Source organism: Ambystoma mexicanum, chromosome 8, assembly GCF_040938575.1.
Source record: "Ambystoma mexicanum isolate Mex_15411 chromosome 8, UKY_AmexF1_1, whole genome shotgun sequence".
In the NCBI taxonomy this organism is placed as follows: Eukaryota; Metazoa; Chordata; class Amphibia; order Caudata; family Ambystomatidae; genus Ambystoma; species Ambystoma mexicanum.
The window spans coordinates 1,377,079,357-1,377,102,813 of record NC_090929.1 but is presented as its reverse complement, the minus strand read 5'-3'; the positions used below and the strand labels follow the sequence as shown (position 1 = coordinate 1,377,102,813).

General features: G+C 44.9%; 1 protein-coding gene across 1 annotated transcript in view; it reads right to left on the bottom strand.

Moving 5' to 3' along the window:
• The window catches only part of LOC138473016 (disintegrin and metalloproteinase domain-containing protein 12-like), a 2,040,250-nt gene that overhangs the window by 256,040 nt on the left and 1,760,753 nt on the right, over positions 1-23,457 (bottom strand). The window lies entirely within an intron of this gene.

The window sequence follows — 23,457 nt, the reverse complement described above, 5'->3', positions numbered from 1 at the left end:
ATTCACCTGGTTTATGAATTAAATACTTTTTCCTTTTGCCTCTGTTTACTTTCTTATCTTAATCTTCTACCTTGCTTTATGTATGCGCATTCCATTGCTGTTTTTCACCTATTCATATTAATTCCTGGTTCTCTGTTTATTTCTTCTTTTCCTAGATCTAGCTGCAGTCTTGTTATCCCTCTCTACCGCTGCATTTCCTTCTTACTATCGAGCACTCTTTAATTCTCTCTTTTCTTTGCTCCTGCTTTCGTTTATTATTTCCCTCACTCTTTCCTTCAACTTATCTTTATCTTGCGCCTACCTTAAATCTTTATTCCCTCTCTACCACTTTGATTCTCTATTTTGTTAGTTCTAGCCTAATTGCATAATATAACTCAGTCCTTTTCTGTTCTTTCTTTTCCTTGCACCACTGTTAAACTTTTTCTTCTTCCTATAATCTTGGACAATTGTATTCCTATGTGTAATCTTTGTTTTGCTCCTGGATCATTGTTCTTCATCCCCTTTCATCTCCCTTTCTTCCCAATCTCTTTTTCTAACTTTTAGCCAACCAAGGTAGGCACCCATCTTATTCAAATAGGGCACTCTGTACTTAGGTTTCCAACTTGAGTTTAAGCCGACCCTAATGAACCAAGGGAAGGCAAGATCGAAAATGTGGGTTTTAAAAAAAAAACTTTTATTATAAATTCCTCAAGTCCAGACTATCAACTCACATTTCTTTCCCATTTCGATTTTTATCTGAAGGTTTGCTCATCCAACCTAGATGAGGGCAAATCCCAGGGCAGCCACTTATTCTCCAATTCTAACTCTCTATCGTTTTCTCATATCAAAATGGGTGGAACTGTACACACAGATATTCTTTTGCTCAATTTGCCGGAACCTACAAGCATCTTCTTTGTGTTGCATGTGTGTATGTGTATGTAGGGCTATACAATGGGTAGGCTCGAGTAAAGGCGCTCTTCGAGGCAGCATTCTAAAACCCTAGACCCATTTTACACAGCAGCCCTTGAATTTACAAAATTGTTGATCCTGTCCTAACAGATGCCATTTTGGACAGGTTTCAGGGACTTACAAGCTTCTTCTTAGTGTGGGGCATCCCCTGTTTTATTTTCTCAGCTGGTTTAGCGTAAGACTGACAAAGAGCAATGTACTATTTCTTTTGTGGTCACAGAAGGCACACACGGCAGATACACAGTTTAGGAGTGAGTGTGGAGTACTTGTGTGTCGTCTCAGACAATTGTCCTCAGACATCTTACCAACTTCTATAAACAACTCAACTCATTTAACACCACACATATTTCAAAGAGACAGCCCCGACAGCCGCTCTCGTTCTTCCTCTCTCATGTATTGTAAATAGATGTTCATGGATGAGGGAGGACCTTCCCCAGCTCCTGGAGACCCCTGTGGGAGACAGCTCCAACTCTGTGCATATGCAAATCCTTGACAGATTCTCCCTACTCAGGGAAAGACAGCCCTTAAAGTATGGATGAATAAAGCATGGCTGTGTTTTCCCTGGCTCTATCATTGTGGCACATGTAAGGACATTCCCATGAGACCCTTAGCTAGCAAGCGGACACAAAGGCTGCAAACTTGAGATTGCTGTTTTATTGGAAAATCCATTATATTTTCCACCTCCAAAACCGCTCTGTTACTGCCACACACTGCTCTTCACCATCTGCAGCCGTCACACCTCCCCATCCCCTTTTTGTAAGCCAATGTGCTATACACATTTTCTAGGGATTCATGCTCCATCTTTTCTGCTTCTAGTTTTGTTGAGAAGAATCCCCTGCAGGGTTGAAGCATCATTTTGAAACCAAAGGCTGTGTGCCACCTCAAAATCTGGTGAGTTATGGCTGTTGGTGGCAGGTGAGTGCAGATTTGATTTCCAACTGTGCGGGGCTTGTGGAAGACAACAGGGTAGACCTCTGGTTGAAACAAGCAGGGATTCTGGCCCATGCCCTGACCAATGCAAGGCGAATTCCTGACAAACGCCTTACAATGCCCCCTATGGGCAAAGGTCATAGCAGGTCACTGAGCATAGCACCTGAGAATGCTAGAGTGAGGTTTGAGGCATCTCTCAGCCTGCTAACCAACATACTAAGGAAGGTGAAATATGTGACTGCGTTCCTCAAATTTCACCAGATTTGCTCCGGTTTCTGGCTTTGTAAAACAGGCACAAAGTGGATACCTTTGCAAATCAGGACCAACAAAATCCTATGTTCAAATATCCCTGACATGCTGATCTATTTGGCAAAACATTGACAAATGCAATAGGAATATTCCCATTGTGGTACATTATAATATTCAGTCAGCTACACTAACTGTGTGCCAATTATACGTTGCACACATTCCCTTGTATTTTTCAATTTGTATCAATTCTAAATATCTTCACATAATGAACGATAAAAAATCCACAACTTGTAACACAGAAATTTGAGATGCTATTATATGCATTCAGATGTCCTTTGTTGAAGCTCAATTATTTGATAGAAGTAATCAATACAACTCTTTGGAGCAAATTCACTAAACACCTTGCAATGAGTACCTCTGAGTTTCTCCTGGAGACGGCTATTCGATTCACAAAGAAGTAACTCTTAACTTGACTCACTGCGGACTTACACCGAGGTAGTCAGGGATTTAAATAAATAGCCCTTTGCTGGGAAAACTGAAGGGTAAGACAGAGTTCCTCATGGTATCTTCTTTGTGAATCGACATGTTTATGTTATGTAACTGCACTAATTGTTTTTCCCCTTAGTATGGGGTTACATTGGTACAGGAACTTCAGCAAAGAAAGACAACACATAACTTGTTTAGAGAATCTGGTACAAATTATTGTTCCAAAGAATCTAGTTTCAACCTTCGCTAAAAACATTGTGTCCAGTCATACGTGTGAAAAAAATATGAGTGTACTGACACACCCCAGCACACCCCTTATTAAGGAAAAAACCTGCATTTAAATTAGCATTCAGACAGCTTCAAAATTACTTCAATTCATGATTAATGTCTGGCTTACAGTCCTGAAGTTCCCAAAATAAGTGTTGCTGCTACATCGGAGAACCTGCCTTCAACATTACATGTTGCATGATGTCCCATCCACTGGAGCCCAATGCCAAAACCAAATCCGTCCGTTTTCTTACTGTGACAATGTGCACAATCAGTGACAAATCCAGTAGCTTTCCAGTTGTTATGGCAAACATGTTCTTTTCTAATGCATTTAATTTGGCTCATAGTCTAGGTGTGGCCTCTGTACACTTTTTCCTTAACCTGTGGGGGTCTCCCACCACCCTAGCCCAGTCTCTCTACGCCCGCAGGTCCTATTGCAATGCCAATTCAGGTACCCCTACTGTCCGGTCTATACTTGTCATAGAGAGGGACTAAATGTTGTGGCTTTATCTCTCTGACTACCTCATGGACTGCCCAGGTAATCTAGTAGAGCAGTCTCTTTGTCCTGGCACCCTGTCCCCAGATGACTGTCTCTCTCTCTATCTCACTCTCTCCCACACACCCACACACATGCAGACACACACACTTCCACTCTTACCCCTTCTTCTGCTACCCCTCCAAATACTACCTCCAATCACTCTCTTACTCATTCACTTGTAAACTCCTGCCAAGTTGGCACCACTCCCTCAGTCCCAACACCATATCTTCACTCTCTCGAATAACTCCAAAGGTCCACTCAAATAACTTCTCCACCTGCTATACCCTTCTCACTTGTTTCTTGGTCTTCAGCTAGCTCTGCCAGCCTCTCCAAAACACCTCTCGTTGTCAACTGACTCTGCTAGCTGTTAATAGCCCTTCCCTTCCTCCCTAGAAGTGTCCCCCTTCTCCCATTGGTTACCAATATCTGGCTGAGCTATTCCCTCTTCATAATGACCTTTAGCTCCACCCACTTTTCAGCCTCTATCTTTGCCATGTGGTTACTGTGGTTGTTTGTTCTCGGATTTTCTCCTGTCCTTGGGGAGTCAGTGTTTAAACAGTGTTTGGGGAGTGTTCCAGGTTCTCCCATACTCCAGTTCTGCTGCCACTCCCCTCTGCTCTGATGAAGCCGTTCTAGGGTGTGTGTGTGTTGGTTATTTGGCATCCTGTTCCATTCCTGAATGAATAACCAGTCCGTTCTTCCTGTTCTAGGCTGGTTCTTGTAGGTTTGGCCATTTTTGACAATGATTCACAGGAACTTCAACTGTAACTACACACCTGGGACTTTGAATTATGTCTTTTGGATATGCAGTCAGCACCCAGTAAACTGTAATGGTCTGGGATTTTCCTTAATATACCAAACTTGAAAATGCCTTATTGAAAGTTCCCAAATGTGTCGAGGATATTAATCTGTGGCTTGTCTAACTCCAAAGTGCACTTAATCAAAGGGTGCAGTGCAATTAACCCTACAAAAAACAACGCAAATACCAGTACTTCTCTCAGTTTATATTGCAAAGCTCATCACTTACACTGATTATGGGGTTTTATCTTAGGGAAGGATGGCCAAAATCGACCAGAAACCTCATAAGGCTAAGATTAGGCATAACATTTTATAGTTTTTACCACCTGCATGAAACTTGTTAGGGTAGAATTTATAATCATCAAATGTAATATCTGATTGTGCTCTTTCATGAATTCTTGCATACACCACGATATACACTATGTATATGTGGCAGGGTCAGGGACCTCACCAGGTCAAAAAGAGATGGAGACACATCTCAAACTAGAGCAGGAGGCCTACCAGGGTGTTTACCAGAGCAAGTCCTGTCCAGGTGGTGTGTGGGAGTTGGTAAGGCCCCAGTCTCTGTCCCTTCTACTTGTGCCTGGTTGAATAATCTAAATACCACCTTTTCTTGCCCAATTCCTTTGGTGGACAATACTAATTTTTCTTCCCTAGAACTACAAATCCCAGATGTCAGAGACGTAGAAGTAGGAAGGAGCAACCCCACCTCGAAAAAGCAGGCCGAGAACAGCAGGACAGTGGAGTGATCCGCACAATACCCCAGCAATTCACACACCCAATGCAGCCTGGAGAGAGACTGACAACCTAACCTCACCATCATAAGAACCGCGGTACACACATGAGAACTGTAATCCAGATGTTCAACCTAGTCCTGATACGTACATTGGACTTGATTATGCCTTTTGACAAGTCTCCAGTCTCTGACACCAGTGAACATACAAACTCTGAAATTGACTGTGCTTTTGGCCAGCCACTATTACCAAACATTGGCCGACTGCATATGAAAAGGGGGCAGGGTTGAAGCCAATTATTTGCTATCTAATGCCTGTAACCGGCCTCATGAGAAAAGGAAGCAAGTGGTTGGCCTGGGGAGCCAGCTGAGGGGGGGGTTAACAATGGCAGGAGAAGGGGGGAGTAAAAAAGGGGCAGAAACGTCTAGGCAGTGTGGGTTGTTGGGGGGGTCAAGGGAGGAGAAGGATGACCAAAAGACCAAGGGGAGGAACAACGGCATAGAGGAGCAAGAGACAGATTGCTGAACGTGTGTGCAAGGTGAGGTGTTGGTTGGTAGGAGAAAATGGTGCTTGAGTGTGAGAGTGCGTGCACGGCAATTGAGTGAATGAGACTTCGTGGGAGTATAAGAGAGGAGGTGGGAATGAGTGAATAAGGTGAATGAGGGAGGGAAAGGAGGATGACTGGGGAGAAGGTGTTAGTGGGGTGCAGAGATGGGTGAGTGGTAGAGAGGGGAGTGGAGAGTACCGAGCACTGGCACTGAAAGATCTGAGAGACAGGAGTCAAATTGGAATGTCTTAGTCTTGATCCCTACATGAAGAATCAGAAGACTCCTGGGAATGAGCTAGGGTGGAGAGCACTCCAACCCCGACTGACCTTCTAGAAGAATCGATCACCCTGGCTGAGGAGGCAATAGGAGCTTATTATAACAGAAATGGAAAGAACCTACCAATTAAAGCAGGCACAAGTCAGTGGAGTGTGACTGCTGAGTCTTTCTAGCAGTTTCACTTTCCAAAGGTCAAGGAAAACCATGGATTCCGACGTGGAATAGGAGGAGGCGGAAATCACAATCACACCACTCTATGAAGACCCAATTCCCAGGGAAGAAGGCTCTGCACCAAAACCCATGTAGGATCTACTTAGGGCTCTGGTGGACATCCCACTGGATGCTAGCCGTCAACATTAAAATACTCTTGCAGCCCTAAAGGGGCTATTATTGAGAGATGGAAACAGCCAGCAGTACCACATGCAATCCTTCAAACATTGAGCAGCAGGGAGGATCCAGTCGCCTACTTCGTTAACTTTGAGAGGGTAGCAGAGACTGCAGGATACCATCAAGATTGTTGGGCCCGGTACATTGCCTTGCTTCTGATAGTAGAAGCACAGCAGGCCTTTAAAGCCCTTAAGCCTGATGGAAAGATCCCCTATGAAGAATTTAAGCTAGGTATATTGGAGAGACTGTGCCAGGATTGAGAACACTGTAGAATACGTCTGATGCATCTACATTTGCGACAAGGAGAAACTCTGTGCCAGATGTCATACAGAGTGAGGGACCTGCTAAACAAATGGTTAAACAATATTACATATGAAGAAATCAATGATATGTTGACCCCAGAGTAGTTCATCAATTCCCTGCCATCATATCCACAGAAGTTATCTGGCAGTTACATGAGCCCACCTTGGAAGAAGTGACTCGAACAGCCACTGCACATTAGAGGCCATATATAAGAGGGAGTTGGTAAGGAGACCTAAGAATCCCAGTGACACAAAAGTTGGGGTGCTGGGAAGACCAGAAAGTCCAGCCTATTTTTCTGTAATACTATAGTCTGGGACGTAAAAGCAAGAAGGAGCAACTCCACTATGTAAGGGCCGCAAGGAACAGCAGGACAGCCAAGCGATCTGCACAAAGCCCCTGCAATCCAGAAGCCCTACGTGGCCTGAAGAGAAACAGTGAAAAACGAATCTTACTGCCAGCAGAACTGCAAAGCGATCTGCACCTCAGCACCTCAATCTAGATGGGCAGCGTTGCCCTGACAGGCACATCGAATTTCAGTACACCTTTGACGAGCCGCCAGTCTCTGACAACAGTGAATACATGATTTCTGAAACTGACTGTACCTTCGGTGGGTTGCCATTACCAAACACCAACACAACCACACACAAAACGGTGGTGGGCGTGGTGCCCATTATATGCTTTCCAATGCCTGTGACCTGCTCCTGGGCAAAAGCAAGCCAACGGTTGGCCAGGAAACCAGCTGGGCAGGGCAATGATAGGAGAAGGGAGGAGTTCAAAAAGGGGTAGGCACTTCATGGCAGTGTGGGTTGTTTGGGTGAGGGCAAAGGAGGAGAAGGAGCACCGTAATATAAAGCAGAGGAAGGACCATGTAGAGGGGTGTGAAAATTGATTGTTGAAAGCATGTGCAAGGTGAGCTATTAGCTTGGGGAGAAAATGGAAATTGGGTGTGAAACTGTTTGTATGGTAAGTGAGCGAGTGAGACCTATTGAGAGTGTAGAGGCGTAAGTAAATTGGAGCAAGTAAATAAGGTGTAGCGGAGAGTGGTACAAGAGGGTCCAGGGAGAAGCAGAGTGGGGAGTGGTGTGTAATAGAGAGGTGAGTGAAGAGGAGTGAAAAGGGGAGAGCAGTAGTGTGGAGAGTAGTCGTGTGAAGAGGGGAGGGTAGAAGTAGTGGGCAGAGGAGAGTAGGAGCAAGAAGGAGAACATGAGGGGAGAGAGGGAGAGGCAAAGGAGAGTGAGAGTAAGAGAAGAGAATTGAGTAGAAGGAAAGGAAGAGTAAAACATCAGGGCAAGGAGTACAAGAGCGTGCAAGGGGAGAACCAAGTGGAATCTGGGTGACTGGAAGGCATCTCTCTTGTAACATGTAATTGTGGGACCTAGGTTAGGATTCACCTACCTTGTTCAGAGAGAGAGAGGGAGAAAGGGAGAGGGAGAAAGCCAGAGAGAGAGAGGGAGATGAAGGGAGAGGTAGGGAGGCATTGAGAGAGGGAGAGAGAGAGGGAGATTGTCATTGCCCTTAGGGCATGACAACCAGCCAATCATTAAATTGGACAGTATGGGTTACAGATCCCTAGTGACCATCTCAGGGTTCAGGTTTGTCTCGGCTAGAACTGGCCGGGAGGAGAGAAGAGAGATGGGGATGGTCCTTAGGGAGGCCTTCAAAATGATTTTAATAATAAAATCCTTGAACTGTCTTTGAGAGATGGTGTGTTCGAGGCCATCTGTGACATATATTACATACTTTTCCTAATTTAAATGTCTCTTCTGGTGGTTAGCAGCTCCTGTCAAGCTTTCGAGCATTTATTCAAAAAATAAACTGAAATTGTTATCCAAGTGTTTTATGGTCTAAATAGTCAGGACTTGCTGCAGGTACCACACGTAGCAAAGGGCTATAGTACTTGTCAAATATGCATTTGAAATATGAAGCGTTAGAACTAACCTAGCTGAAGAACACTAGAGAAGAAATATCTAAATACATAATTAAACACATGCAGATAAATAGGATTAAATTCATACCTTAATTTTAGTCACTCACTGCAGATTATAGTTTTGCTGACCTCAACAACTTGCCTTGTCCTCTAATGGTATTTATGGTCAATGAAGTTGTGTGATGACTGCATGGCTCCAGCTACACAATGCTCCAGTCAGTAGACTTCGCCAAACCCCACCCCAATCTTTAAGCCCACATCATCCATGCCCAGATATGCTGCAGTAGCAGGAACAGCCGCCAAACATCTATTACCACATATTAGCGAGTTGATTGGAAATCATTGGCTACCACAATGTCTTTGGAGGCAGTGGCAGAGCAATGTCAATATTCTCTTTCATGGGGCACCAAAGCAAGGGTACTGGTCTGATAGCAGCCGGTGCCTGAAGGGGGGGGGCACATTCTATTTTTCATGTCACACAAATGTCCCATGTATATGGGCCTATGAAAGGTACACTACCAAAGTGGGCGTGGATTAAAGTCAGATCCTTTGAGGTAAGAACAGTGAGTGGCAAGCAAATTCAACTGTACTCTAGGGTGCCTGGGCGAGGCAGTGGGCAATACAGCACGAGTCAAGAAGCACAAAGTGTGTAGCACCACCCTAGAATTGCTCTAATTAGGTACACATTCACATGAACAATGCTGAATGTTTTGCGGGGGGTTTGGAAATGGTGCTTTACTCTTATTACTGAATGCCTATCTGTTTTTCTTTTACAGACTATGGGTGCACCCCCATCAGGTCTTCTGCAGCTGCATTCAATGGTCGGAGAATGCAGGTAGGTTGCACTTTCATCCTCTGAGTTCGAACATCCAGATCTACAGACATGATGCTCATTCTGTTAACCTGGCCACAGACATAGCTCGGGGGCAAAGAAAAGCTGCTGTGCCCGTCATATGCAAGAGGAGATTTTGGTAGTCATGCTACACGAGAGAAAACTACCAGGGAATTAACATACGTGTTCCCATGCTGTAGGTGTGGATTTTGAAGATTCTGAAAGAAAAAGGAAACCATGGAAATAGAATACCTTGTTAGAAGAGAGGGATTGAGGATGTTGAACATACCTATGCAGGAAGCATAGACATACAGAATACCGTGAGGTAAATGGCCCGTTCCTTGCTTAAACCTACACATCAGCCTGTACTAGATTCTTTCCTTGCAAAAGCACATTATATACTGTCTTCATCCTTCTGTTTCTGCTCTCCACCTCGCCTCTACCATCGTAGTCCTACGTGTACCAATCACAACCCTTCACCACCTGTACCCTGCCCTGCATGCGTCATATAATGAAAGGAGGTAGCAACCCCTTAAACACGGCAAGAAAAACAACAATCATTGGCAACGCCAACAGTTTGGGCTTTTGTGTAGGCATGGGAAAGGCACTTTCCAGGCATAGATGTAGTGGTATTAACTGCACATTGTTGGTAGCAGGTGCAACATGGTGCGAGTAGCTGGGCACCTAGTAGCAGTGCCTGGCCAAAGCTTAAAATGTATGCACATTCCAAATGTTTTAGCTTCGCCAATGATTGTTTTAAACAGTACTTCAGTGGCTTTGCCAGTTCTTGTTTTTAACACAACTTCATTGAAGGACACACAGAGTGCTTATATATTGAGTGGCTGAAGGCTGGCCTGGTAAGACATTTCTATTACACCAGTAGCGTGCTTACAACTCCAATTAAATCATGAACTCTTAGAAGACTGATTTGAACAAACAATGGAAGGCACTTTGAATGCAAAGGCTTGATTAAAGTGAGCTCTAAGAGTTCCCATGAGGAAGTGTTTTGTGCGGGCAGAGGCAGGAATGAGTGGGAATGGCCACAGGGATTAGCATGGCCGCAGGCAGGCACTGGGTGGGCATATAACCAAACATCACCTACATACTCTGTGTCCCTCCTCATGTGTCATTCTACTGTATCTAAGTTCCAATGCAATCGTTTTGGCTTATAGGTGTCAGCTCAAACTAAAAAGAACAACCAGAAGGGTAGACTAGGACATCTAATCTGTTCACTAGACAATACACCTGTTTTGACCTAACCTTCGCATGATGCCCTCTATTAACAGGGCACAGTAAATGCAGCTGAGGGTGAGAAGGCTAGTCAAATGCGGGATTGTGTAAATGAACTCCCATAATCGACCAGCCTCATCCTAAAAGCATTCCTGTCTTACACAACAGTATAACTATTACCTTAAAGGCCCTAGCAGGACTATGAAAAATCCAGGAAGGCCCGATTGTGGCTTCTGCTCCCAAGGAAGACGTGTGTGAAATCCCACCCTTAGTTAAAATAGCCCATACTTCCTGCCAGCTTTCCCATCTATAGAACCTGGCCATTCTTGGCTCAGGGGAGTGAATAGAGGGGCTTTGCAGGCTGTGTTGATTGGCCATGGTTTCTACATGCCTTGGCTCACCATGACACTGTAGAAGGCTCAGAAATCTTAACAGTCTTGCTGTTCTCGAGCACTTTGAGCACAAGCCTAATGTGTTGGTAATAAGGCATACATAAATGAGGAAACCCAAACATTTGAGTTTTTTGCTCGCTTTTCAGGGAGCTTTTGCAAAATTGGCACATTCGGATTTCTGTCATACAACCCCTGCCCAATGTTGTTGGGGGCCCGAGGGCAGTAAGTAGAAGGACTTTGCCACCTGTGTTTTCTTGGGTACGGCTTCAACATGCCCCAGCTCACCTTGCAGTGATTACATTCTATACATACCCACTGGCTCGGCAAACAGATTTCCTCTGGCTATCTCTCCTTTTGGTGCTGCACCCCATAGAATAAAGTTGAGTCAGAAGACAACACATTTGGTTCAATTGTGCACATCGCTCTTCCTTCCTATGCCTTGCATGTATCCAGTCCGTCCCTCTATCCAGCTCTGCTCAAAATATATCAGGTTCCTTAGGAAAGGATACTCCAAAGGTGCCCAATAGAGCCCCAGAGTGGATTTATCCTCCCTGTTAGTCACGTGCTTAGGAAGGTAGAATCTCTCCTTTGTGCAAAATGGCCCCCAATGTGTGGATCAATGTTGTTTAGTTGGGGTCGTTTTTGACCCCCCTCCTCCAAGTACCTAAAATGCAGGTTGTCTTTGTCCTGCGGAAAGTCCTGATTGGTCTCGTGCCTATGCCTTGTTCCTCTGTGTATATGTGTGCATGTGTGTGTGTTGGGGGAAGTGGCCTTAAAGGGCCACAGGATCCCCCTGAGTGGGGCGCTGTAGCAATTTTAATGAGTACTCACTGCAATATGCAGATGTCTGTCAGAAGGGGATGAGGATTTAGTTCTTAGTATGAAACCCTACCTGAATGCTTAGGGATGCCTGAGTTGGTGAGCAGCAGCCACTGCATGGCCACTAAAGGTTTGAAAATATGTTGGCATGTGGTACGAGATTTGAGTCGCTCCCAGACATCACCTAGTCCTGCTGCTGGAACACAAACCTGCACACTGAGAAGGCCTGCTGCTCGAATAATTGGAATGAAGCTCTACACCAGCATCAGTGCCCCAAGAACTTCAGCAACAAAGCGCTACCTCTCCATTGATGAAGTAAGAACCGACTGTGGTAGTTCTCCCCTGTCCTAGAAGCAGGAGCCCCTTTACTGCAGATGACTTGGCAATCCCCCTTGCTTGTTATACATATTTTACTTCATTTGGGGGACACTTGCCAGGCAGCTTGCTTCCATGTCCCCATCAGTGAATCTTCAGGAGCTCATGCTACCTATTAGTAGCCGGCGAGAGTCAAGCAGAATGCAACACGCATTCTGATTGGCTTTCGCTCGGGTCTATAAATATGTGCCCCGGGGCATTGCCATACCTGTAACCTGAAGAATCAGAGGTGGATGATTCCTCTCTGGGGTAGTCCGGAGGATAAATCTTCAATAATCCTTCTTCCATGGGGTTTATGTTGCTCCTAGGCCTGTGGATGTTGCCGGATCCATGCATCTCCAGTGAGCGGCAACTACACTTCTGAATACCTGAAACATACCTCCACTGCTATAGACTCCAACCTGTGGCTAGTTTGAAATTGTAATAAGCTGTCCTCCTTGGAGTCTGCTTGTCCCCTCTGCACTAGTTCAAGGTCACTGAAGTCTTTGGGGGTCTCTGGATAGCATTACCTCTGCACTGTCATTGACTCCTGCTTTTATTGTTCCTTCCTCTGGCATTTCTGGAGGACTACTTCATCTTGATCCTGGTCTGGGGCCTTCTCTTTGGATTCAAGGGTCTGACATCATTCAGGTTTGCTCTGAACACTGAGACTGCAACTGTTTATACTTTTCAGAAAGGTGAGACCTTTTCCTCAAAGAACACAGCTTTTACACAAGTCTTTGACCCATTACCTTTCACTGAGCGGACTTTTCCCCATCTTTCTGATGACATAGAGAAAGCTTTACTTACATCTTAAACGTTATCTCCTCCTCCTGATACGGGTCTTTCTTGTTCTTCCTGCATTCTTAACAGTCGCTGTGGGTTGCTTGAGTACAATGGGGAGGTTTCCTCTAAGGTTTTCTGCTCTCAGATGAGCCTCCTTCACTGTGTTTATAACCAACTATGCAATTGGAGCATGCATCCCCCAAATACCACAGTCAAAGGCAGAACGGAAGTGCCCCTAACCCCCAGACCATCCTCTAGCTTTACCTTGTATGCTTCACCACTGTCCTTCTCTCAGATCCTAGTTCTCAGGCCCACCAACCCAACCTCTCTCCCCTTCAATGTAGAGTATTTCTATCCATGCCACTGCGCCACACTGCACCCCTTTGCCAATGGGGAAAGGAAATTGCCAAGAATGGAGGCAAAAACTCATGTGCGCACTAAGTCTGCAAATTTGCGCATAGTTCATAATCCATCAAAAGAGATGCACGCCCTGCCACATACACCGGCAAAGTGGTGTAAAAGCAGGAATCACTGCCGTCATATGTCATCTGCCATCGCTGCCATCATCTGTCATCTGTCACTGGAAACAGGCCCACAGAATGGCTAAAATCCGAAAATGCCCCTAAATACAGTTTCCTAATCAATGGCGATCTTCAAAGTGCTGTTTTGGTGCTAAATTCAGTTATTTTCTCCAGTGAATTGTTGAAAGGCAAGTGTGCTGAAATCATGGATCCTTCCGGCAGTCAGAGGACTCCAGGCATCACACCCTGACAGCTGCCTAAAGGAATTGGCTGTAAAACTTAGCTTAAATGTATTTTCTTTGTCCTGAAAAATTGCAAAATCCACTATTTCAAGCATGTTGGTGAAGGACTAATTCTTTTAAAATGTTTAAATCCTTTATACAATGTACTTATATTTTATATGTAAACTGAAAAGATTTTAATGTATAGGAATCCAGGCTGAAGTCAATCCACGTGTGAACTCTGATCTGACAGGGCCTGGCCTGGGAAAACTGACATCTCCGTTGACACTCCCTTGAGAACAGGAAGGCTAATGGCTGTCAATGGTTCACGCATAATCCCAGCAAGCCACTCAATGGGGCTGCATTAGACATTCGTCTGCGGGATGACCAAAGAACAAAGGACCTGCTGAGAATTGGTCTCTGCAAGGAGGAGCAGGATGTTGGGGAGGTTTCTCAGTGAACTTCAAAGGAGTGGCCATCTGCTCACTTTGGAAGCAAGAAAAAAAAACCTGGACTGTATTTTGAATGGAAATTACTTGTTTTGCCTCAGAACTTTGTGTCATTTAACATGACAGCCAAAATAAGTAGACAAGTGAAAAATACAAACATATATCTGAACTCATGCTAGACAGTTGAAGGTGTGGTAGGAGTTCTTATTACATAAGGGACCAAACATACCCTAAAACACTGATTGTGGCAAAACTATTAATGTTGCAAGCTTAAAATTGTATATACACGATCCACTGATCAGCGCCCAGAGATGTGTCAAATTAGATATGATTAATCCAAATTGTTATGGGTAAAACTGATAAAAAAAGCCATAGAATGACCAATACAGCTCTCACAAAGATGGAAATTGAATGCAAATGTAGACAGTCAAATGTGAAAAATATGTGTCTAATTTTATGAGGGTACATTATGGTAGAAATGTACATTTGTGCAAAAGTATGTTTTGGGTAAGAATCCAGGTGGGAGTTCCTAAATCCTGTCATAAAATGACAGCTCTGGTTAGGCTGCCAACCGGAACAAAGCGCACCCTTGTAGCCACTCACAGACATGGGGGTGTGTTTTGAAGTTCTGCCCATGCCATAAAATTTGTAATGGATAAATATAGGAGTTTGACTACACAGACACACTGCTTCCAGAGAGACTGCTTTCAGAACCCATCCAGATGTCCGCGCAGCACCTTATTCCAGAACTCTTCATTTTGTAGCTGACTCCAGAATTCTTTGAGAGATCCAGATTTCTTTGCAGAATCCATATTCTCGCATTGCAATTATTGCTAGCCTGACCAATTGCAAAAATCCCAAACTTGAAGGGACTTAATTTTAATTCAGTTTGGCTGGCTACCATTAGGCTTGCCCGCTGAAAACTTGCATCCGGCTATCTACCGTGTCCAGTAACCAGAAGGGGCCCTTCCAAATCCAGTCTGAGGTGCAGTCCAAAATTGACCAGAACCACGCCGCTGATCCAAATCCCCCCAGAAGTGCCCTGTGCCGGTACCAGACCTAATTCATTGACCAGAGCTGACGGTCCAATTTAATAACTTATTCTGTAAGTATCTATAGGAAGAACAGTAAACCATAATATATCTGCATTCTATGATCCCAATCTCAAGCCCATCCCATCTTTAATTCAGAACCATAGTATTGTTAGAACTATCCTTGCGCTGACTTTTCTCTCATCTGTGTTACTAAACCATACCTCCTTATTGATTTGATTAAGAAGAGTAATTCCCAAACAAACGGAAACTAGAGTATCACGCATGAATAGAGTTATGAGCGGCTGTGAATAACTGATTCCTGTGTGGCATTCTCTTTTTTGTAGTCCTTAATGTAGTATAAGAAGACCTATTTGTCATTTTTAAACCTGAATTCCTGTTTTCCATTTCCGCGCTTAGTTTGCACGAAAACCTGTATCACTCCTTCAATTTTTAAGATAGAAACAAAATTTCAACTCCCACTTGTACTGAACACCCTTACCTATCTCTAGAACCAGAAACGGCAGTCTAAAACGGTGCGATTTACCCGTTATAGCAGAAATTGCATAAGGAAAAGTTTGCAGCAAATTGACATTTTCAAACGTTTTACACGTGTGAATTAGCTTTAAATTATTTCCCACTTTCACTTTGAGTTTCCAACTGTTTCCTTTTGATTAAATCATTGCTGGTGTTTGCTTGCATCTGTCCAAAGCGGCTCCCGTAGAAATTTATAATAATTTAAGCATTTTTGACCACATTTGGTGTTTTTGCTCAGCCAATTGCAAAGCCATTCCGAAAGTGAAAAGTCAATTCCGTTTTTCTCTTGTGTCTAAAGAGGGAAGGTGGGAGTGTTATTCTGTTTGATCTGTGTTATTCCCGAGTACCTGCTCTCTCCTCACATCTAGTTCAATTGCCTATTGATGAGTTGAATTTGAATTTTGAAGCACTTGTAAACGCGCACACAACAAACTAAATTGTATCCTGGCGCAGATGGAACAAAACAGTGAAAATAGCGGGTCGAGAGGACCAACTGAATCTATGAAATACAACACAGACTAAAAAGTAATCCAAGATCGTAAGTTTATTTAAAAAGATAGGTTTTGAGACCTGCTCTAAAACTCATCAAGGAGTTAGCTTGTCTTAGGTATAACGGGAGACTATTCCACAATATGGGTCCGGTCACTGAGAAGCACCGGTCTCCTCTAGAACTGCACTCCATCCTAGGAATTACAAGGAGGAGTTGATCCTCTGACCTAAGGATATGGGCGGATTGGTATCGTTTCAATTTGTTTATTAGATACTGGTGCCATCTCATGCAGGCATCTATAAACCAGGCAACCAGTCTTAAATTTAATCCGATCTTCCAATGTTAACCAATGTAGTGATCGGTGGAGACCAGATATATTAGTGTTTTTGGCTACGTCAAAAACCAATCTCACTCCAGCATTTTGTGCTTTCTGAAGACAATGGATTTGATTACTCTGTGCTCCAGCCAGAAGTCCGTTGCAATAATCAAGATTTGAATTGACTAACTCCCCCACCACTGCCACCCGGTCTGCTTTAGGCAACTAGGGTAGAGCTTGGCGCAAAAGGCGAATGTTATAGAATACGGACTGAACCTTGGCTGAGACCTGGGCATTACATCCCAGGTCACTCTGCCAAATACAGCTCAAATTCTTTAACTTGGTGGAATATTTGAGGCTGGCTCTCAAAAACTGAGGAGGAGGGGGACATTTTCCTCCATCAAGAAGATGTTTAGGTCCAAACAGAATCACCTCTGTTTTCTCTGGGTTCAATTGCAGCCAATTTTCTTCCATCCATGTACCTATCTCTTCTAGACATCTGGTAACCAGGGCAAGAGCATCCTCTACATCATCGAGCCTGATTGTACAGCTGAGTGTCATCAGCATAAGAGTGAAACCTGAGATGATATTTTTCCAGGATATTCATCAAGGTGCAGAGATAAATATTAAACAAACGTGGGGAGAGAGCCGATCCCTGTGGCACACCACAGCACTAAGAGAGGATTTCTGAAAGAAATCCACCAACCCGGACACTTTGTTGATGATCAGTGAGAAAAGATGTAAACCATTGAAGTGCCCCAGAGTCCAAATTAACCTAATTATTTAATCGATCTAACAAAATGCTGTGGTCCACCATATCAAATGCGGCTGAGAGATCAAGCATTACAAGCAGATATAGTTTCCTGCATCCCCTGCCTGCAACATATCATCCCAGACTGCCATCAGTGCAGTCTCTGTCCCATGTAATGGATGGAAACCAGATTGTAAAGGATGCAGTAAGCAGTGTTCTTCAACAAAATCCTGTAGCTGTTTAGTAACTACTTTCTCTAGGATTTTGCCAGGCCAGGGGAGACCCGCGATAGGGCGATAATTGCCATTATCTTCCAGATCCAGGCCAGATTTTTTCAGCAAAGGAGTAACAATCAAACTTTCAAAGCATCTGGGACTAATCCCTGGCCGAGTGAGAGGTTGACAAACTGAGTCATAAAAGGTGTGAATTCCAGACAAAGTCGTTTAGCAACCAAAGCTGGCAATGGAAAGAGAAAATCGTTTGTGGGTTTTAGCTCAGATAAGAGTGGTGTTGGATGATGTGGTGTGGGGTTCAGGGGTGTTGCAGGGGGAACCCCTAACCATAAGTGCTATCTGTTCTAAACCAGTCCAAAAGTATTCTTTTCTTTGCTGCATTGTGTTTGGTGCTCATTACTTGATTCCTTGTGCATTAAAGATATCATTCAGTGTTCTGTCACCCCATTGGTGATTGTTGTCACCTATTAGAATATATTGTGATTTAAATTCTAAATACATAAATAAAAATGTACCTTTGCAACTAGCTTGATTCCTGGTTCAGTGTTACGGGGGGGTCTCAGGAGAAGGGTGTGATATGAGTGGTTTATCGTTCAGAATATTGAACTTATAGAAAAAAATAAATAAGGGTTTCATTTGCGCACTACATGCTGGGCGAGACTTGGGTGTGTACCAGATTGAAAGCACTTACAGCTTGGGGACTCAGGTCCGGAATCCTGAATTTGACATACCACTCGTGACAGCCTAACACAGCATACTAGCTGGCGGGTACATACACCTGGTTGGGTTACCATACTGTGCTACACTGCACAAGCACCCCTCCAAGAAATACTCAAAATAATTGGGCCTGTTTGCAAAAGTAAATTAACCCTGAGATAAGTCAGAAGGAAATTAATATTTCCGGAATGGCGACTGCAGTGGAAATTAAAATTGCTAGGGAACACTCTCTACACAAATTGTTTGTCAGGGGTGAATGGCCAGAACAGGACTAACAGGTATGGCTGCAGGGAATTAAACAACAAATCACTGAAATCAACCTTGATATCTGGCAGGACAAGGGTCCACTACATCAAGCGCTTAACGAGCTGTACATGGCCCCAAAAATAAAATAGGAGCAGTGTAAAATTGCCAAAATAGCAGCCTACCTGTACCTCCACATAGGAGTCATACAGGAAAAGCACTCAGACAATATAGATTTGACAAAGAGGCAATGGGAAGCACTGCAGAAAATCCAGACTGATCTGGACTCTGCAGAGCACAGACTCCAGGAAAGCCAAGAATCTGAAACAGAGGCTAGGTAGTATATCACCAAACTCCAAGAAGCTCTGGCTCTCTTAATGCAAAAGAATGCAGAGCAAGATACCCAGGTAGAGACACTGCAAAAAGAGTGTCAGAAAAGGATGGACTCTCTACAACAGAGTCAACAAAGGCTGGAGCAGCAATTAACTTTTAACAGAGTCTGTTCAGAACAGTTAGTTGTCATACAGGACCAGATAGACAAATTAAGAGATGAAAATAATTAATTATTAAAGACATCCACTCTCAAGAGGAGTTTGATGAGGAACGCCAAACAGCTAGTGCATTTAAAAAACAGAGGGATGACCTGGCTGCACAGAGGGGCACTCTAACTCAGGAGAGGGACGCCTTAGGCCAGGAAGTCAGCAATTAAAAACTAAGTTAGAGGAAAGAAAGCTGGTCCTTCAGGAGTTTGTGTGAAATCAAAACTAATTATGAAAAGCTGCTAGAGCACACCAGGCAGGTGGAGGATGCTTTGGAAAAGAATACTCAGACCAATAAGGATCAAACTCAGGAGGTGAGTCTCCTTTAGCAAAAGTTGGCCCAGTATTTCCAATCTAGACAGGAAGCACAGAGAGAAAATCAGGCTCTCTGTGAAAAGAATGACAGGCTCCACAAGCAGATAGCTGTGCAAGAACAAATCATAGAGACCAGTAAGGCCTTAATAGAATAGCAAAAGGGTCAGATTTTGGCATGTCATCAGGAAATAAGGGCTGAAAGAGATGAGGTAAGAAGGGAAAGAGAAACCCTTGAGCATAACCTCAGGACCCCTGGCATCAGGGACTTTAATCCCTTCAGTCTCATGGACTCTGCCACCCTAATGTCCACTGGCTCATATGAACCAAGGGCCACAGGGATGGTAGACTTCAGCACCATGAGAAATATGGAACTGACAGATCAGCGCCTCCCAGAAATGGATGGGCGGGCATCTATGTACAGATTCCCAAATATTAGGGCCAGCCTCTCTGATCAGGAAGACTCCAGTGATGGGAAAATCAGAGAACTGGATCCTCAAAAATATCACCTACCAAGGGGTTAGTCAGTCAAATTTGGTGGCGGGGTACCATGAAACTAGGCCCACAAAGCGCATCTTTAAAACATCTTCCCAGCTAGGGCAGTGGGGGGTAGGGAGGAGTACTCAGCCAATCCTGGGAGAAAGTGAGAGTCAGAAGACTCTTCTGAATGCCACAGGTCTCAAGAGACTAGGCCCCCACATTCTGCAAGCCATTCCCAAGCCCGCAGAATCAGGGAGAGCTTAGAGGATCAGATAGCCACCTCCTGTAGCAGTGCCTCTGAGTCAGAGGATGAGTGGACAAGGGTGACCAAAACTAAAAAGGCCAACAAAATTAATAGGGCCCTACTGAAAGAACCCCTGAAGCAAATCAAAGCCATTAGGAGCGTTATAACGTCCTATCATAAAAATGCCAAATATTCAGTTTGGGAGGACCTCAAGTTGTATGAGCAAATGATGGATACTTTCCACCTGAAGGATAGCCAAAGCTGCATTCAATATGTCAAGTGGACATTTTCCCCTGAATACTCCAACTTCTTTGCGGGGCTGGAGGATCAGAACCACTGAAGATGGTAAAGCTATAGGGCAGCCATCGTAAAGCATTTCTCAATACATAGAAAGCCTCAAGAGGCCCGCAAGGCGGCCTACAATCTGCAATGTGGGGAAGACCAGACCCCACAAGAATTTGTACAAGAGCTGAAGCGTGCCTTTGCGCAGACCACCAGGAGGTTGCGCACAGACAGTAGGGAGTTCATCAATACCTTCTTTCATGCACTCCCTAAATGCATTACGACCCAGCTGGTGAGGGACTTTCATGAAAAGAGATCACTAGACTGGGTCATTGAAGAAGCAACTCGCATTTATGAAGTGCAGAAACCGGTAGAAAATAAAAGTGTCAATAAAAGCCCAAAACCAACCAACACCTCTGCTGCTGCTAAGGTGGCAGAGGTGAAGGTTGGAGATGGGGGGCCTAAAAATATTCCTGCACAAAATCCTCCTAACCAAAGACCCAGAAGGCCCTCGGGCCAATCCCCAACAGGGAGACAGGGAGGTAATCCCACTAATGGGACCCCTAACTCCCCTGACTTCATTAGCCCTCGTTACAAGGACAGCAGACCCATCCTGGGCTATGTGTGGACTCCCCCAGCCCAAGGGGGGGATCTAACCAGGCAGCTGCCGATCCAGGAAACTTCCCTCCTAACTTTCCCCAGGAGGGCAGTAATCCCCCAAATGCTGGGTTGAGTTTCTTTCCCCGTTACCCGCCAAACATCAACCCCCAAAACAACCCTTCTTTCTTTCCCCACTTTCCTGAGTCCAGACAGTCCAATCCGGGAGAGGGGAGGCCAAGGGTGGAGGGGTACCAAAACTATCCCAACGAAGGGTATTATGGGAGAAGGGATAGTTACCCTTCCCGTGACCAACCCAGAATGGACCAAAGAACCCCATACCAGCCATAGCGGGTATCCCAACTGGAGCGCCAGGTTCAGAACTTGGCACAGGATCTGGGTCGCATGTTGAGGGCTCAGCAGAACCCTCGGATGAACATGGCAGCCCAGAACCCCTCAAATCAAGGCTCTGGTACTCCAGAGCAATGACGGGGAGAGAGCCCCGACAACCCACCGGTTCCCAGGGAGGAGGCATAGCGGAAGGGGGGGTGTAAAGCCTTAGAGGAAGCTTCCTTCCCCACTTGTGAAAAGCTCCTGGAAACCCAGGAACTGGAACCAGAATCTCCTGCCCCCGAAAGTCTGCAACCTAAGGAACAGAGGGCGTGTAGGAGAAACAAAAGCCCTAAAAAGACCCATTTTGTGGAGGAGGTTAGAATCTTCCAATATGAAGGAGAGGGGTCCTCAGAGGATTCTGGGAAAAGGATCTTATCCTTCAGGGCTGGGGGAACGCCTATCAAAAGAAAAATGGTTCCCGAGAAATCCTGATCAAGACTGAGTAGATGTGGGGACCGAGTTAAAACCGCCCATTATTGAACCACAGAATGACCAGCAAGAAAATCACCGTCCCCAAACCAATTCTGGTGACTGTCTCCAAAAAGGGGGGGGGCAGCCCAGAATCAGAACCAGGGGAGTCCAAAACTCCCCCATATCCAACTGTCCTTTTTTTTGCAGATCCCCAAGCTCCCACACAGGATCATGCCCAAAACTATTCTGGGGACTGTCTCCTAAAAGGGGGGGGGCAGCCCAGAATCAGAAAGGGAGGAGCTCGAGACTTCTCAAATCACTGAGTGTGAAACTGTGTGCTCAGATTCCCAAACCACCCAACTCCATTCTGGGGACCGCCTCCTAGAAGGGAGGGCAACCCAGAACCAGCACAAAAGGAACCTCAAACCTCACCAGCCACTTCTGTTGACTGCCTCCAGAAAAGGGGGGGCAGCCCAGAAACAGAACAAGGGGAGCCCGAAACTCCTCAAATAGTGGTGGGTCAAAATTCTGTGCTAGATTCTTCCACTCCAACACCGTCTCTTGACCCAAATATCCCGGTGTCAGAGTCAGAAATGAGCAAATTGACCATCAAGCTTACCAAGAGCACCCATTACCTTTGCCCCTTGGAGGAGAAGGGAGGTAGATTCTACGCCTCCATCCAAGTGCAAGGGCAATGAGCAATTCCAGCACTGGTGGACACTGGATCCCAAGCAACTTTGCTGCCAAAGAAGATCTTTGAGCAGCTAAATTCAGGAAGGGGGGAGGGATACCAAATTCCTCTCACCCCTCTTCCTGGACAGCTCCAGAAATTTGACGGGAAGGAAATTCCGGTTGAAGGGTCTGCAGAGCTGGAAATTAAAATTGGGTGACACAAAATGAAGCACCCGGTCCTAGTTGTGGTGCCAGAGGGAACCCCCTGTCTATTAGGGAATTACATCCTCCGCAGGCTGTCTCCCCTAATAGATTGCGTGAATAAGGTACTCTGGACCCAGACTCACAGGCCAATTAAATTAAAACAAAGCGTCAACCATGTTAGTCTGAATGGCACATGCCATATGGTTTAACAAAAATAAGACCAAATCAGTTCCTAATTCCAAAACAATGACATACCCGCAGTCAGCGGCATAGCTTTGGGACAACCAACTGGTGATGAGAACTTCTCTCCATTTCTGCAAATCAGCCTCCCTTTCCAGTCTCAAGTGGCATTCCACCCTGGAAGGGGATACATTGAAATTTTATACTAATGTAAAATAAGACAGTCCCAAGTCCATAGCCAAAATTAATATCAAACCAGCACAAAACTTGGCTGGCATTCTGAAAAAGGGTGAACAGCTCTCCCGATTCAGTTAAATGACGGGAAGGAGTCTGTCCTCACCCGAGTTGACTTGAATAGCGAAGAAAGCTTCATCAGCAAAGTATTATTAAAAAAACTCCCAAAAGACCAGACCCTACCCGCCATAGAGTCAGTGCAGCAATGGGTATGGGACCTGGAAACGCCCCGCTTCAAACATCTGCTGCTTAGCAGTTGCATGATCAAAATTTCTAGAAATGACAAAAGCATAGTACATACTTGTTGTGTTGCGCGAGGTGTTCCTTCCATCTTTTATATGAGCAGTGACCTCCACAACCAACTCGAGATTAATTTGGACCCTAGTCATTGCCAAGCCCGGTCCCAACTGTAGAGTAAATCTCAGGGTCCTGGTAAACCTAAAGAAAGCCTTCCGGTCAGCACTAGTGCTACGGTAGGAAATGGAACTTCAGAAATGGAGAGAGGTGACCTTCCCAGGCCTCACCTACAGAATCTACCCGTTAAAACCATTAGTAAACATAGATGGGGAATATTGCCGATTGTTAAGGAATGCATG